General features: G+C 39.4%; 1 protein-coding gene across 2 annotated transcripts in view; it reads left to right on the plus strand.

Annotated features, from left to right (window-relative positions):
* The window catches only part of peak1 (pseudopodium-enriched atypical kinase 1), a 117,351-nt gene that overhangs the window by 53,698 nt on the left and 46,906 nt on the right, over positions 1–16,747 (plus strand). For both annotated transcript variants that reach the window (XM_030731711.1, XM_030731712.1), the window contains one exon: positions 6,195–6,271. The gene's annotated coding sequence lies outside the window, so the exon portion shown is untranslated. The remainder of the gene's footprint in view (positions 1–6,194; positions 6,272–16,747) is intronic.

Genomic DNA, 16,747 nt, shown 5'->3' on the forward strand with positions numbered 1-16,747 from the left:
GCCTCCCAGTTCTGAGGTCTTCTTGATATGTGCAAATACATAGCTTAAAAGTGTTTAAAAACTCAGAGAGAATGACTTTAGACAAAAAGAGAAAAAAAAACCTTCAGTGAATTCTTAATTCCCACCACAAGTCTTGTCTTGAGCCATCTTGAGCTGTGCTGGTGCTTTTCAGTGAGTGCTGGCCAAGAAGAAGGGGATTTCTTTGTGCTGCTATGCTATGGAAGAAGACCAGATCAGAAGGCTTTTGAGCATCAGCTGATGGCAGAAAATTACTCATTATCTTCAGAAGTGCAGCTCAGCAGTATAATGGCCTCTAAACACTCAGCCTTTATTCATAAAATCCACGTTTATCTTGAGAGATTCTTTTTTAGACAACTTTTGAAAAGGAGGCAGTCTAAAAAGATTGTTGTGAAACAGGCATATTGAGAGTTTTAGACCTTCCTTCCTTCAAGCTGCAGTCTGGGTAAATATAGATTTTGTTAGTTATTCAGCACTTATCGGCATGCATCTTACTAAAAGGAACTGGACTTGTAAACAAAAACTGTTCTGACAGGTTTAAAACCAGTTGCTCTAATCATTTCACTGTTCTTTTATATTATAATAAAATTCTCAATACTGAAGACCCAGTTCAAGCCTGTCACTCAGGATGCAGGGTTGGTTTTTATATATATAGACAACAAAAAGCAGAATGGCAGAAAGAAATGGTAAAGATGATTCAGGGGACCGTGCAGACCAGCACACCTACTGACTGCACATGAATGAAGCTGCTAGTAGGACTGACGGCGCGTGTTTAGTGTTAGTTGCAATTTCTCAGCCTGTGTGGCGTCAACTCTGCCACTAAGCTCGGGATTTAAGTGGCGATTTGTCTGTGGTGTTTCACTGAGCCATGTTTGTTGTGTAAAAGCCTCCTGTGCATCTTTGTACTGAACCACAGATGTATACTATATTGAACACACCACATTTCTAAAAACATAGGCCTTACATTTTAATGCAGGCTTATGTTGCAGTCCCTTAAATTAAGTGGAGCAAAACCATCAAACCTTGGAGAGACAAATAGCAGTTTTGCACTTTAGTGTTGTTGTTTTGGGATATTTTCGTAACAGAATGAGTGCACTGGTTCAGAAGATCCTGCTGAAATATGATTGAGCAAGACAGAAAAGTTGACAGTTGTCATGTTGTGCAGAAAATGATTACCCCCTTTATACCTTAATCCCAGTTTCAGGTTGGCACAGTTGAGGTTTAATGACTTGAGCACAGAGTTGTTTTTTTTTTTATCTTACTGCCGTCATATTGTTGTCCTGCGGATATTTAGTGTTTCAAATGGGCCTCACTGCAGATACTGTTAATGAGAGTGAGTCAGCAAATGAAGTTGGTTGTAGGTGCAAGAAGGTGAAGGTGATCAGGTGAGAAACACTGTGTTCTCTTCCAGGTATAGCCAAGTCTGATTAATTGAGAATCTTTTGACCTGTCAGCAAATAAATTGTTGATGCCTTTTTTCAGTGGTGGCACAAGGGAAGTTAAACAGCTTCTTGGATATAAAAACAAATATGGTAGTGTGAGTCATCAGAGCAGCTGAAAGTGTCATTCCCCTACATAGATTGTAAATGCTGAATATACAGTACACTGCAAAAGTCTTGAGTCGCTCCTAATTTTCTTTCTAAAATTAGCTCAAAAAGTTAGGAAATTTGTGTTTGGTCAACTTTTTTATTTATTGTAAAAAAAGCTTCATGGCAATAAGTCTTATACTGTTGGAAAGCCTATTTATTTCCCCATAAATGGTGCCACATTTGTAAGGAAAATGCTTTTGTTCGTTGAGAAGCAGAGTTGAGTATGTGGGTTGCACCCATGAGAAATTTGCCAAATCTTCTCTGCCAATGCCAAACAGCTTATTCTGCTGTTGACTCTTTTTTGAGCTTCTGGTGCCACAGGTACTGACAATCAGGGGCCTGATTGTCAACTTTCTCCAGCTCACCCGTTTGTATTTCTCCCTTTGTTTTCTATACATGTATCGCTAGCTTTCTTTTTCTTTGTACCATTTTTTTTAATGTGTAACTTGCCTCTAACTGTCATCTGTCTGCACTGTAAAGTTGCAGAGTTTCACACCTGGAATGTACAGAATTAATTGGCTGAGTGGTATCACATGGGGTGACTTAACTCACATGCCATTGGTCTGTGCAGTTCCTCAGCCGCTAAACCGCTGCCATAAAGACTACAAAAGCTGTGCTGATTAAAATAGAAGCTCCCCATCAGGTTTTAAATCATAACCTTCTGTTTTGGCTATAGGTCCGGGTCTTTATGGGACAGCTTCTGGGTCTGGATCCGGACCGTGGACCATCTGTTAGTGACCTCTGATGTAGAGGAATGTTATGTTCTGTGATGAGTCCAAATTCTGCCTACAGCAGTTCTACTGTTTGCCGAAGCCTCATCAGAAATGGTTTCACTGGAAGGGTGGCTGTCAGGAAGTCATCCTTAAAGAAGGGAAATGGGGAAAAAAGCTGAGGTATGCCAAATTACACAAGACGTACTGAAAATCAGTGGCAACAGGTCTTAGAGTAATGAAGTAGTGAAGCAATGAATCCAAATTTGAAATTTTTGGTTCAAATTGTCTGTCTACAGCCATCTGACAAACACGGTGGAGGCTTGGTCGTAGTTTAAGGCTGCATTTCAGCAAGTGGTGTTATCGTCAGATTTTGATCCATCATGCAGTACCGTCTGGAAAGCATCTGATTAGCAACAACTTAATTTTTCAGCATGACAATGATCCCAAACTTGAAAGAAAAACACACAACAAAACACCGTCAGTCATGGATTGGTGTCCCCAGAGGCTGGACCTCAACATCATCTTGGCAGAGAATGGACCCAAAGGCAGCCAGTATCCAAAGAAGAGCTTTGAAATGTCCATCCTGAAGACTACTTAGAGAAATTACAAGAAGCTTGTAATTTTTTCAGTATTTGGTGTAAAAACTTTTATTCTTCAGGTTGTGCTTAAGAACATAGGTGGTCATACCGAATACTGATTTCCAAGCTCGTTAGCATGCCACAAACTCTGTTTTAGCTGTATATACTATATTTCCATGCATGTTTGCACATTTCTATAAATCACTGCATCCATTTCCCATTTTCATAGAAAAATTATAAAGAAATGAGGGGTGTCTCAAGATTTCTGCACAGTACTGTACCTGCCAAAGCAATAATCAGTACATTAGCTTCCAGCCAAAGTCTTTCTCACAGCAAGCCTCACCATTCTGCAGCCATCTTTAAGCACATCCAGGCACTCATTTGGGCAGTTATTTTGACTCTAGATGAACTTGTTTCAGTGATTACCATGTCATAAAAACAATCTACCTAAAAGGTTTGCTAACTTTGCCTCAGTTTTGTCGGGAAAAGGGTTACTCAGTCAGTTAAACTAAGTTTTTACAGCCAAAAATAAATTTTTTATAGTGTAAAAGCACTGACACATGGTCGTGTTGTCCCCGTACGTGTAACCCTCAGAGGAGACAAACCAATAGCATGCTAGAGCTGCAAGTCCTGTGTAAGGGAATTTACAGGTAACAGGTGGACTACTGGGACCAGATGTTGTCTATGAGGGAGGGATTTTGGTCAACTGAGTTCACAGAGGCAGGTGCAGGTTCAATGGCACCTGCAAACACCACAGATTGATTGAATTGTGCAAAATAGTGGTACACTGACAACTGAGTATGGTTGTAAAAGGGTTGTTTTGTTGTTATTTGGGTTTTTTTTTTAATTGTTGTTGCTTTAAGCTTATACTAAGCTGACTGTCAGCTTTTTGCTGAATTCACTACTTCTGTCGTTTATATTTAAAATTGGCACATACACTTTTTGGGTAAGGCTCTAAAAAAATAGGGGAGACAGATCTTTGACTTTTTAGATTTATTTTTTGAAGTTTTTCAGAAATACTGTACATCGATGTTTACCTTTAATCTGTACTCTTCCCTTATTCTTAGGCTGAGTCTTTTGAAATCTGGGATGAGTATTCAATGTACAAAACTTCAGAAAATGCTTGAGGCAGATTTTTTCTTTTGAATTTGTTTTAATTTTTACAAATATTTTGAAAATCTGAAGATAAACAGCCCATTCATGTTTAACAATGACAACACATTATTTATTGGCTGAATTTTTTGAAACTTGCTACCCTTTGGGCAAATCTATAAAAAATGCTGCAGATGATTTTTAAGAAATACTGTAGATTAATGTGTAACTTCAATCGCTAACCCTCCCTCATTTTGTTGGCCAGTCCCTCTGAAACTTTGTGCAAGTAAAACATTTGAGAGTGGAGCGCTGTAGGTCAACAGCTTCCTTGTTTTTAATCCTGCTTAGAACAGTCAGGGCAAGGAAAGAACAGAAAATATGAATAGAAACAGAAGTTCTTTAGTAATGGCACTTATGTTATACATATTTCTTAAGTCAACTGTTGGCGAGTTTGTGTCTGTAGGGCAGATCCCAGATATGTAGCTTTGACAGTGTGTGCAGGAGCTCAGTGGTAGATAAGAACAAGTGTCTTTCTACTCTGTTTAAATAAAAATACAAACTAAAGGAGCTTAAGGTGTATACCTCAGCTCAGACTTCAGCTTTAGAAATGCTCTTACTGAACTTTCTTTCTTCTTGATTCTCTTCAGCTATTTTACATCCAGACATGACATAACTGATTTGCTAGTAGCTGAGAAAATGCAAGGGATTGACTGAAAGTTGAATCCCCTCAAATTCCATCTGTTTTGGGTTTTTGTTTTTGGTTATTTTACTTACCAGACTAATTGCAGTGATCTGGTTTATCTCCAGTAATGCAGTCATTACTGGAGACACAGCCACACAAGGGAGCAAAAGACCACAAAAGTAGTAAACAAGCATGGAATTTGACCAGTGTGACCCAGACTTTGTTTTTAAAAACACTAGAAATTAGTGTGCTGGATTATTTAATGTGGCATCCCAACTCTGGTAATGGGTAGAAAAATGTGAACCACATTTCAGCTCCCAGACCTATGCAACAGTTTGAGTGTACCAAAGTTTGCCCGTGCCTTTTGCTGTGCGGGGCCTCATCATAGCAGAAATTCTGAGATTTCTGAAGTTTTGGTGCTGGGAAATCTGTTAAAACATCCCAGTCCAAACTAGCGTGAACTCGGAGGCAGCTGGCACAAAGGTACACTTCTGATACCAAACTACATTTATTCATATTTGCTTATTTATGACAGCAGTCTGTTCACAACCTAACTTCTGAGGATATTTTCTCCATCTTCTCATTTTGACAGATATTTATTTTTCCATTCTAAAGTGAATAAATGGGGAAAAAATAAAAACCAAGGCCCCGGAGATGACTGCTGTTATTTTTATCCCCCTAAAGAGACACATTGTCCTCAGATGCATTGCTGCGGAGTGGTTTATAGTGATTGAATTCTTAATATGGGAGGATGGCTTTGCATTATTTTCTTAAACCTTCCTTTGTCGCATAGCAACAATAATAGAGCCACATATATTGTGCCCAATAGAACATCTTGAGTAAATCAGTAAAAATGGGGATAGAATTTACAAATGAACTGATCACTTTGGATTCAAGGTGCGTGGAGACGGGGAAAAGTATGAACGAGCTAAACTCCATCAGTATATAACAGCTTTATTGTAAACTGGAATATGTTATGAAAACGGGGGAAAAAAGTGATTATGCAGTTTCAATATTTTGATGAACTTGTACGTGCATGTTTAACTGCTTATGAAGTCAAGTGCATGTATCTTCATTTAATGCCCAGAGCATGTTATTTTGTTTTTGTATACCAAAAACATTAATTAAAAAGTCTTTCTCTTACTGTTGGATAAAAATATAGATTGATGCTAAGAAGAAGCCCTCTGGGCTTGTTGAAACTCAAATGAGTTATCATCAAGTTGTCTTCATTTGTTTAATAAATGGTTGTCTATGGCTTTTGGATGACTTTGCCTGGGTGATCAAGTGTACCAGTAAATCTGATATCTGCTCTGTAACACTGTGCCAGAACAATGACTTGCTCTGAAAATGAGCTACAGTGTTCAGAGATCTGCTTTAGGCAAAATAACAAAATGCTCTCTCCCCTTCTTTGTTTGACTTTGTTTCCCTTCTCGTCGCCCTCCCTCTTTATTCCCTTTCTCACACTGTCATGCATTTTGTTTATTTTGTCTTTCTCTGCCTTCTGTTTCTCTGTCATCTGCAGGTTCCAGCAGTAGCTGCTCTCTGCTTCACCAACTGGGACTCCATGGCCGGCAGTGCTGCTGCTTGATTCATTGCACTGTGAGTTTACTTCTGGTTTGTCTGCGTGTCTTTGGTCTGTTTGTCTGTCTGCGTTTTTCTCGTGCACTTTTCTTGGTTGTTAGGTGAGCCCATACAGAATATATACTTTAACTCATCAAAGCCTCTGTCTGTGTCTGCCTCTCCAACGTTTTATTTGTGGTACTGTTTTGTCACTTCTTAAAGTCGATGGCAAAGGAGTCTGGTTTCTCCCCATGGACCCAAGTCTTGCTGTGATTAGTCTCTTATTTTTTTTCTTTCTTTCATTATTTTGCTATTTCTGTTCTCTGTGCTGCTTTTGTACTGAAGTACTGTCTTTCTTCAAAGCAAAAACTGTGTACATGAAGCCAGTGTTCACAACTTGATGACTTACGGGTTGTGATTTGCTACAGCTCCAAGCGTTGCAGTTTACTTATAAGAATGCTCTATCCATATGGCTTTGTGCATAATGACCTGAATAACTGAAGTAGCAGAGGAGATCTGCTGCACCTAATGCATGCAGTGGAATATTAGGTTATTAGTATTGTGTATGGGAGTGAATTGAAGGCATATAGATCCCCTCTGGGCATGGTCAAAGATGCAAATACTCCACTTATCACCCCCCTCCCCTGCCTAGTGACAAGTTCTTAAAATGTAGCCTTCACCTCCTTTGTCTATACTTATTCAGCATCCATGACTGTGGCAGTATTTCTTATGTTCTGATAGACCCATAATAGACACACGATGTTTCCCACATCAGTGAAAGACCTTTTTGAGTCAGTTTGCTGTTGGACCAGGATTTACTTTCAAACATGCTGTGATGGCAGATGAGCTTACTTTCTGCTTTCAGTGCCAAAAAAAAGAGAAGAAAAAATAAAACACACTTGTCCTACTTTCAAACTGCAAACGCACATTAGATTACCTGTTAAAAGGAGGGAGGCTTTGATAGCTTCAGATTGACTTGAGAGAAAACTTGTTGTATTTAATGTGTCTATTCTTTTGGAAGAGTTGGATACTTAATAAATGTAATATTTCTAAATGTTAAATTTCATAGTGATTTCAGATATATGTTGTGCATATGTTTTCAAAAACAACAATGCTTGTGGTTCACACCATCTGAACCCCCCCCTTTGGTTTTTCTTTGAGCTCAATGTATTTTTTGACAGAATTAGCTTTAAGTATGTTTGCCAGCTTATTGATATGTATTTCTTATACTTGGCGCTTTCTTAGTTATTAAACTGATGTATCGGCATGTGTAACAGCTGATAGGTGAAAACTTAAAAAGAAGAGAAGGGTAACAAACCCTTCAGCCATGTTATGAGTCTTGATATTCCATAATTTATCCATGAGAGAGAACTCTGCAACTTCCTCATCGGCAGCACGTTTGGAACGCCACAGATACGACAACCAGCTGATCCGAGCAGTCGGGCAGAGCGTAACCGAGTAAGCGATGACTCGTGACAACGAGACAAGATAATTTTTTTAAAACTCCACTGTCATATCATCTTAGTAAGATTTCATAAATGACTGCACATAACAGATTTTCCTAACAGTTGCTTGTTTCCAATGTTTCCAGTGAAAGAAAAAAATATCTCATATATCTATATATATATATATATATATATATAGATATATATATATATATGGTTGGCAGTCTCACTGCTTTGTTGCGAGTTTAAGACTTTTGTCTACTTCTAAGTATTTTGTTGATGACTAACCTACCTTTGCTAACATTGTCATGCACTTATTACCTCACTAATGATCTCTGTTTCAATATGTCTCAGTGCCAGCTGGGTAAAAAGCAGCCATCTGTGCTGCTGTGTCTCAGCAGGTTTAGGTCCTGCTCTGTTTGCACGTGCCTCCGTCGCCACAGCTCTTACTGTTTGTGTGCATAATAACAATAGATACTTCATGTGCTGTACTTGACCTTTCACAGAGAAAGGCTACCCTTATCTTCTCTGCAACACTTGCTTTTATTTGGTGCTTTGTGCTGAGACTTTGAGGCTATAAGTTACTGTACAGGGCTAGAGGGAAGCCAATTACAACAATGCTCTCACCCCATGTTTTTGCAGGGGAAAACATTTTCTGCAGTTGACCGTAATTCCTAAATCTGCTTAGAAAAGTGATGCATGTGGCACATGGAGAAATTCCAATATTAATGCTGAAATGACACTTATTTTCAAATCTCAACTATGCCAATGGAAAAAAATACTGACTTGCTTTTTTTAATGAGACCCGTCAGGCTTAATTTCACACAGTGCACCAACTCAAACTGTTAGTGGCTGGTTGGAGGAAGCAAAGGAGATGAAATTCTTGTTCAGGCAAAGGCAAAGGGGCTGCATAAAGTGAACATGGGCTCTCTTTCAAAGCTTTTAACTCATAGGGATCTTCTTGCCTTTGTCCCATGTGCATTTTACCTGGAAGGGTAGTGCCGCAGAACAACATTAGCCCTCTCTCGATGCCTCTGCGGTCTCGAGCATCCATTAGTTTCTGCTGCTGTTAGTTTGTTTTGCACTTGGCAGTTAAGAGCAGGGATGGTGTTGTGTTCAGTTTAATTGGATGATGTAGTATTTTCTTCCAAGCTCTTGATGCCAGCATCATTTCTTAGCCCACTCCTTATCACCATCCTCAAACTACAGAAAGAGATTATTGCTCACATTGCTAAAACTAAGGTCCCTGTCTCTAAAACTAGGAAATGTTGAAAATGATGGAGTGTCAGATTTTTTTCCCCCTCTTTTCCTGTTTTAACTTTTACCTTTACCATTTTTATTTTTTTTATATTTGCACCAGGGTCTGTCACCTTTTGGAATAAACTCCCTGATTTCACATAACACAGGAAGACAGCTGTGAATGCTTTCCAAACCAAAGCAAAGCCAGATTTTTGGATTAACGTAGCCATTCTCCTGAGGACACAGTTAGCAGGCAGAGAAACAGACAAAAGCATGGTTAAATCATTAGTGAAATAAGCCTGGCCCCCATTACCGTCAGCCTAACACAGTCCAAAACCACCATGGGAAGAGAGAGGGAGAATTTCTTCACTCAAAGAAACACAGTTTCTTTTTATTGATGGTAATTGGGAGCTGTTATCAAATCTGTCCCCCACTTCTCATTTCTCCCAGAGTTGAGCACTGTAGAAGAAACGGGCAATTGTTCTTTGAAGAAAGTAGGACACGTTTTTTCCAGCAGCTTCAGTTCTGTCTTGAGGCTGTTTCTGTGTCTTGTAGCTTCCTAAATATTCAGCCTATATATGCTAATGATTCTACTCCAGAAAGACTATAAGTCTGGATAGGCAAGTTGTTACTGCTGGAGTATGAAAAGTAACAGTTTTTGGTCAGTACTGTATTTTACCTATATGTACTGTATGCAAGTTTTTAGTATCGTCCTCCTGCATATGTTAGTATTTTACACAGGGATGTTCCTGGTGACTAGGTGTCTTCAGATTATGTTAGTCTAGTTCTGTAGGCTACACAATCATGGGGAAGACTGCTGACTTGACAGTTGTCCAAAAGATGACCTTTGACACCTTGCACAAGGAGGGCAAGACACAAAAGGTCATTGCTAAGGAGGCTGGCTGTTCACAGAGTTCTGTGTAAAGCACAATAATAGAGAGGCGAAGGGAAGGAAAAGATGTGGTAGAAAAATGTGTACAAGCAACAGGGATAACCACACCCTGGAGAGGATTTTGAAACAAACCCATTCAAAAATGTGGGGGAGATTCACAAAGAGTGGACTGCTGCTGGAGTCAGTGCTTCAGGAACCACCACGCACAGACATATGCAGACGTGGGTTTCAGCTGTCACAGTCCTTGTGTCAAGCCACTCTTGAACAAGAGACAGCATCAGAAGCATCTCGCCTGGGCTAAAGACAAAAAGGACTGGACTGCTGCTGAGTGCTCCAAAGTTATGTTCTCTGATCAAAGTAAATTTTGCATTTCCTTTGGAAATCAAGGTCCCAGAGTCTGGAGGAAGAGAAGAGAGGCACAGAATCCACGTTGCTTGAGGTCCAGTGTAAAGTTTCCACAGTCAGTGATGGTTTGGGGTGCCATGTCATCTGCTGCTGTTGGTCCACTGTGTTTTCTGAGGTCCAAGGTCAACGCAGCCATCTATCAGGAAGTTTTAGAGCACTTCATGCTTCCTGCTGCTGGCCAGATCTGTGGAGATGCACATTTCATTTTCTTAATTAACCAGAAAACTCGCCTGACCTTAACCCCATAGAAAATCTATGGGCTATTGTGAAGAGGAAGATGCGATACACCAGACCCAACAATTCAGAAGAGCTGAAGGCCACTATCAGAGCGACCTGGGCTCCCATAACACCTGAGCAGTGCTGCAGACTGATCGACTCCATGCCACGCCGCATTGCTGCAGTAATCCAGGCAAAGGAGCCCCAACTAAGTATTGAGTGCTGTACATGCTCATACTTTTCATGTTCCTACTTTTCACTTGGCCAACATTTCTAAAAATCCTTTTTTTGTATTGGTCTTACGTAATATTCTAATTTTCTGAGATAGCGAATTTGGGGTTTCATTAGTTGTCAGTTATAATCATCAAAATTAAAGAAACAAACATTTGAAATACATCAGTTCTTGTGTAATGAATGAATATAATATGCAAGTTTCACTTTTTGAATGGAATTACTGAAATAATTCTTTTTGAAATAAACTTTTTCATGATATTCTAATTTTATGACCAGCACCTGTATATAGTAGCTATTAATTACTGACTTTAACAGGGACTCCACAGATGAGGCATTGAGCAGATGTAGTGTGTATAACATAACATCTAGCTGCTTTTGTAAGCAGTTTAAAAGGACATACAGTACTGTCTTGGACCACCCCTTATTTCCTTATACTTTTCTTCCAAGGAGCCAGACTTTCTTCTAGGTTTGCTCAGTTGCTTGAGCAATAGTTCTCCAGGCTTTCTGAAGGTCTTTCAAAGTTTCTTCTTTGAACACTGGCTGCTTTTTCCACCCGTTTTTCAGTCTAGTCCTTGTATCTAACCAATCAAGGGATGAACCAGTGCTATGTCTACACAGCAGACAACTTAAGAAAGAACCAATTTTAAATTGTATCTTTAGGGACTTTGTTGCTAGCAGCCTGTCACTAAAACAGATTTACTCCCATTTATTTAGTTAAATATATGAAAAATGCCAAAGATAACACAGTTTGACAGGACTAAAATAGTATTTTTGAACCAACAAAGTGATTCCCAAAGATTTGCTGGCTGAAAACTTGGCATGGTGTGCAGCGTGTCCTCAAAAAATTGAGGAGACTGGACAACTGGATATCCACTGTAGATGAACAGTGGATGTCCTGTCCTTAAGATATTGGAAAAAAAGAAAAAACAGCAAAGACCTGACACAGGACATGAGATGCATCTGGACCATCAGTTGATTCATCTACTGTTCACTGAAGCCTCATCAAAAATGGTCTCAGTGAAAGGGTGGCTGTCAAGAAGCCATTCTTAAGGAAGGGAAACAAGGAGAAAAGGCTGAGGTATGCCTTGTTACAAAAGAAGTGGACTGAAAATCAGTGGAAACAGGTCTTGTGGAGTGATGAATCCAAATGTGAAGTTTTAATTCAAGTCGTATTTACAGAGGTGGTCATGAGAGAGGTGCAACTGAGTATCTACAGCCATGTGTAAAACTCACTGGTGTTTTTGTTATTGGGGCTACATTTCAGCCAGTAGTGTTGGGGATCTTGTCAAAATTGGAATTATGAACTCTGAAAAGTACCATCAGATTTTGATCCACCATAAAATACCATCTGGAAAGTGTCTGATTGGCAATAGCATTATTTTTCAATATGACAGTGATTCCAAACACACTGCCAATGCAGTGAAAGACTGCCTGGATAGAGCAACACACAATAAAACACTATCAGTTATGGACCGGCCCCCACAGAGCCCAGACCTCAACATTATTGAAGCTGTGTGGGATCATCTTGACAGAAGAGAACAAAAGGCAGCCAACATCCAAAGAAGAGATTTGAATGTCCTTCAAGAAGCCTGGATAACTATTCCTGAAGACTACACAAAAAAATTACAGGAAAACTGCCGAAGAGAGTTCAGACTGAGGTGAAGAATAAAGGTGATCATAACAAATATACAAACAAGCTTATTTTACCTCAAATCACAATCTCATCCTAAAAAACAAAAAACAAACTCAAAACCATTTTGATACCGGGTGGGTGGGTTGGTGGTTGTATGTTGGGGTATTAATGAGAGAAGATAATGAGATTTCTTAATAAGATTATCTATAGCAGTGTTTATTTTCTATGCTTTTGGTGACTTGCCACCATAGTTTTTTGCTGATCAAATAGAGTTAGTACCGTAGGCTGCCACGGTTTCTGTCTTGATACTAGTAGATCTTTCTCAGCTTCAGTCTGGGACTTTAAGAGAAACACTTTTTAGACACAAATGACTGTGTTATCCTGTTAAATTAACACTGTGTAATAACGTTGCAGATGAGCAGGACTGATCATGTTTGATGCTTAGAGACTTCAAAACTTGTTTTCGAATCCTCCAGTTTTTAACATTTTTTTTTCAGCATTAAAGCAATCCAGAAATAGTTTTCAATATTTCCACTGCTACACAGCAAAAAATAACTGATTGTTAATTTGGCATACTTGATTTTACAAATTGTAAACAAATACAGTATAAAACAGCACTTGCACTGCTGCAACAGGGTAACTCGGTTTAACGCGGTAAACTCGTGTGCATGATGGCATCTTTGTCCCCTTGCCTGCTGAACTGTACACGTGTGGGTTGAATTTAAACATGTGGTAATCAATACCTGCACCTGTGAAATGAAATTATTTGCTTGTGTTTGATTGTGTTTTATCTCACGTGCCACCTCTGACACAAATATAATTCCATAGTTGTGCTACTGTGAATGTGTTCACTTGCCAGTCAGGGGAGGGGCTGTGTGCCTGCCTGTCTGCATCACACTGCTTGCCTTGCTATGCAAACGCTGCAACTACTGAAGGCAGTTTTAGTAAGCATGTGCAAGTGTGATGTTACAGTCTTGAAGCCAAAAGAATTTGCTGTGATCCCAACAGATTGCTCTTCACTGCACCCCCACTAGCACCCGAGGGATATCCAGCTCTCAGCGCGCTACTACCCTCACTGCTTCCTGGTGCCAAAAACAAGCCTCTGTCTCACATGGTAGAGGTAGTGGAAGCGGACGGGGTATGCTAGTCTGAGGGGAAAGAAAGCCTTCACGAGCTCTCCACAGTCATCACCAACCTGCCCCTGGCTAATAGCTGTGTCAGTTTTACACCAGAGTGTGGAGAGTGTGAGTATGTGCTTGCTGGTGTGGCAGTGTGGGTGAAACAGAGAAATCATACAATGAGATGCTTGTTATTTATAGACCTACAACTGAATTGTGTATTAATATAAATCAGCTGCAGTGATGCACTGATTCGGGATTTAAATTGTGTATGTTTTGTAGGTGCATGTGACCCCATGTATTACAGATTTGTATCTACATTACATTGCAGCCGTCCAAGCTTTTCTGAGCAATTATTTGCTTTTTCATATTCACAGTTTTTATAATAATCAACAACTTCATTGCACAGTTAATCTTACTTCCATTTAACAATTTCCAAATAGCTAATCACTATTTTATTTTTATTTTTTCTTTAGATTGGGGGTAGGGGTGGAAGTGTGTGTGTGTGTCCTATGTGATCTTTTTGTTTGTATTGTGCACTCCCACACATCTGGCTGTGTCTGCTCTGCCACTCAACTGGTGTTTGTCTGGAGGCCAGCGGGTTGGTCTCCCAAGGGACCTGCACTGGCTCTTTCCCAGGCCAGATTGCAGCTACTCTCCCAGAGCTTGCACAATACCAAACGCTGCAAAGGAATGTTGTTCCTTTCTTTTTTTCTTTTTCTTCTACTTTTTGTTTTGGTTTTGCTTTCCTCTTCTCACTTTGTTCAATTTTTTACACTCTATTAAACATTACATTGCAATAGGAAATTAACTAATATTCCAATATAATGGATTAATTTGCATATTACCCATTTTACCTGAATGAAATTTGTCTTCAGAAACTGCATTGCCAATCTTGAGATTGCAGCTCTTAACCTGTGGAAGAGGCGTCAGATTATTTTAATTTTTATTTTAAACTTACCTTTAAGGGTTAAGAAAAAAAAAAAAAAATCTGAAAATTTGCCACATGTAAACGTGTGCTTTATTGTGTGTGTGTGTGTGTGTGTGTGTGTGTGTGTGTGTGTGTGTGTGTGTGTGTGTGTGTGTGTGTGTGTGTGGCTCAAATGTTTGTGGAAGAAAAGTAACCTGACATTAACAGCTCACCTGGCAAACTGTAGTCCTGTCTCCAATGGCTATATTGAAAGTAAACAACAGTAACAACTGAGACTAAGACAGTTGGAACCACTAAGAGATAGTGACTGAGCCTCGCTACTGCAGTGAAGACATTGTTTTGACAGTATCATCTTGTTTTGCATCAACTGTTCCAAGTCAAGTCTGTCAGTAAGTAAGCAATGAGAGGTGAGCTTATAATGAGGTGAACTTGTCACACTGCTCATTTCTGTCTGTCAGCACCTACCACTAAAGGACTCATGCAGCCCATGTTTATTCTCTGGTGGAAGACTTGAGACTTGAAGGAAACTACAACAAAGTTGTAATAATTTTTGCTGATAATATATGTGCTCAAATCGCAAGGAAATGAACGTATGTTCTTAAAGATTCAGTTAGCACCATGAATAATTCAAAAATGCAGTTTTGATTGCAGCTTGTTGTTTTGTTTTCCCCCCTGCTCCATGCATTGTGTTTTTTGTTAAGGAGCACACACAAAAACCCTGTCTGTACCCACCATTTATTTAAAGCTCAGATTCAGCTGTGACACATGGAGACAGACAGACAACTGTCTGTTTTTCCAATATAAAAAAAGCAATATTATTTCACTGACAGCAACAAAACTTCAGTGGAAGCTTGAATCTTATTGATTGAAGCCAATGTCACTGTTAGACTGGAGGCATGGCACTGTCTCCTCTCCTGAGCATAGAAATATGCTGTCGAGGATCACACATAGGCTGTATATAAAAGCTGGACTTACGACTGGACTTGGTTTCTGTTGTTTGAAAGTTGAACTTTAGCACTGTGGCTTCTTTTTTTTTTCTTTTCCATTTCCAGAAATGAAACTATTTGGATTAAAGTGTAAAGTGATAATCAGCTAACACCATCAAGCTTACAGATAGCTAATGAAAGGATTTATATAGCATTTATATAGTATTTTTTTACTCACAAAAACTGTAGAGTTCATGAATGGACTCTTAGTGCCGTCAAATCAGCCCCACCCCTATTTTTAAGTCTTTACAATATCCATGTGGATGGGTTATTTAGAGAAAGTCACCCCATACATTTGTTATAGTTATTATTTGCTATAAAGAGCAAAACAGTTTTCTGTACCAGACTGTAAACATATTATTTTCCATTGCTGAAGTTGGGCCTTTGGCTTCAAGTCGCTGTTAGAGAAACTGCAAGTTTTTCAACCCTGGAGGTCGGTGCTTGGGATCAGGGTCTGTGTTATTTATGCACATTGTTATTTTCACTTTTTTCAAGGCTTTGTGAGTCCCCCATGAACCCGATTTGCCTTCATGCAAACAGACCAGCTGCAGCAGACAGTTTCACACAAACACAGAGTGGCAGCTGCAAAACTCACAAAGAGAGCCAGTCATCTGGCCACTTAGTACATTACAGTGGACTCGGTCCATTACACTCAGTCCATCTTGAGTTTCATCAGCATGAATGGTCCTTGATGCATCGTGAACACCACAAAGGAAGTGCTCAATGGAAACCATTTCTTTCCCTTTAAAAGTTAATTATTGCACCTTACACAATATTTTTACATAGTGTTAAGTTTGTTGGTGACCTGCTCATGGATGTTTCTTTAGTCATACTGGTTTTCCTGTGTTTTCTTTTGTTTGAGGGGATTTTTTTGATTTATGTTATTTCTTGACTGTCAAATTTATATTTACATTCATTTACATTTGTCATGACTTACACACCAGGTCATATCAAATGCAGCAGTAAGTCGAAAAGGATGAAAGGCAGTCACGGGATGTTTACTTTGTTTGTATTCCATATCAGCGATAATAAAGCTGCAGTTGAAATTATCGCATAAACTGAGGCCTCTGTGCTTCCTCTCAGCTCCTTTCTCTTGTCTCGCTCCCTTGGTGGTCTGCATATTGTTGACTCACTGACTTGTTTGGATTGTGAAAGTGACTATTGGAAATTCTGTAGACTGCATACCATGTCACCCAGTACTACTCATTTGTTGGAACATAACTCTTATAGTTAAGCCTGTAATTGAGCTTTGTTTAAAGCTCTGTTTGAGCTGTGTCTGAGTTGTATTTTCTTCCAGACTGTGTTCTCCCTGTAGCCTGCTCTGCAGGTCATGTTAACATCAGTTGAATGATTTATTTCTTACTGGTGTGTAACCAAATTAGTGCACTTAAAAGACATGAATCTTTTTAGCTAATA

This window comes from Archocentrus centrarchus, chromosome 6, assembly GCF_007364275.1.
Source record: "Archocentrus centrarchus isolate MPI-CPG fArcCen1 chromosome 6, fArcCen1, whole genome shotgun sequence".
NCBI lineage: Eukaryota > Metazoa > Chordata > Actinopteri > Cichliformes > Cichlidae > Archocentrus > Archocentrus centrarchus.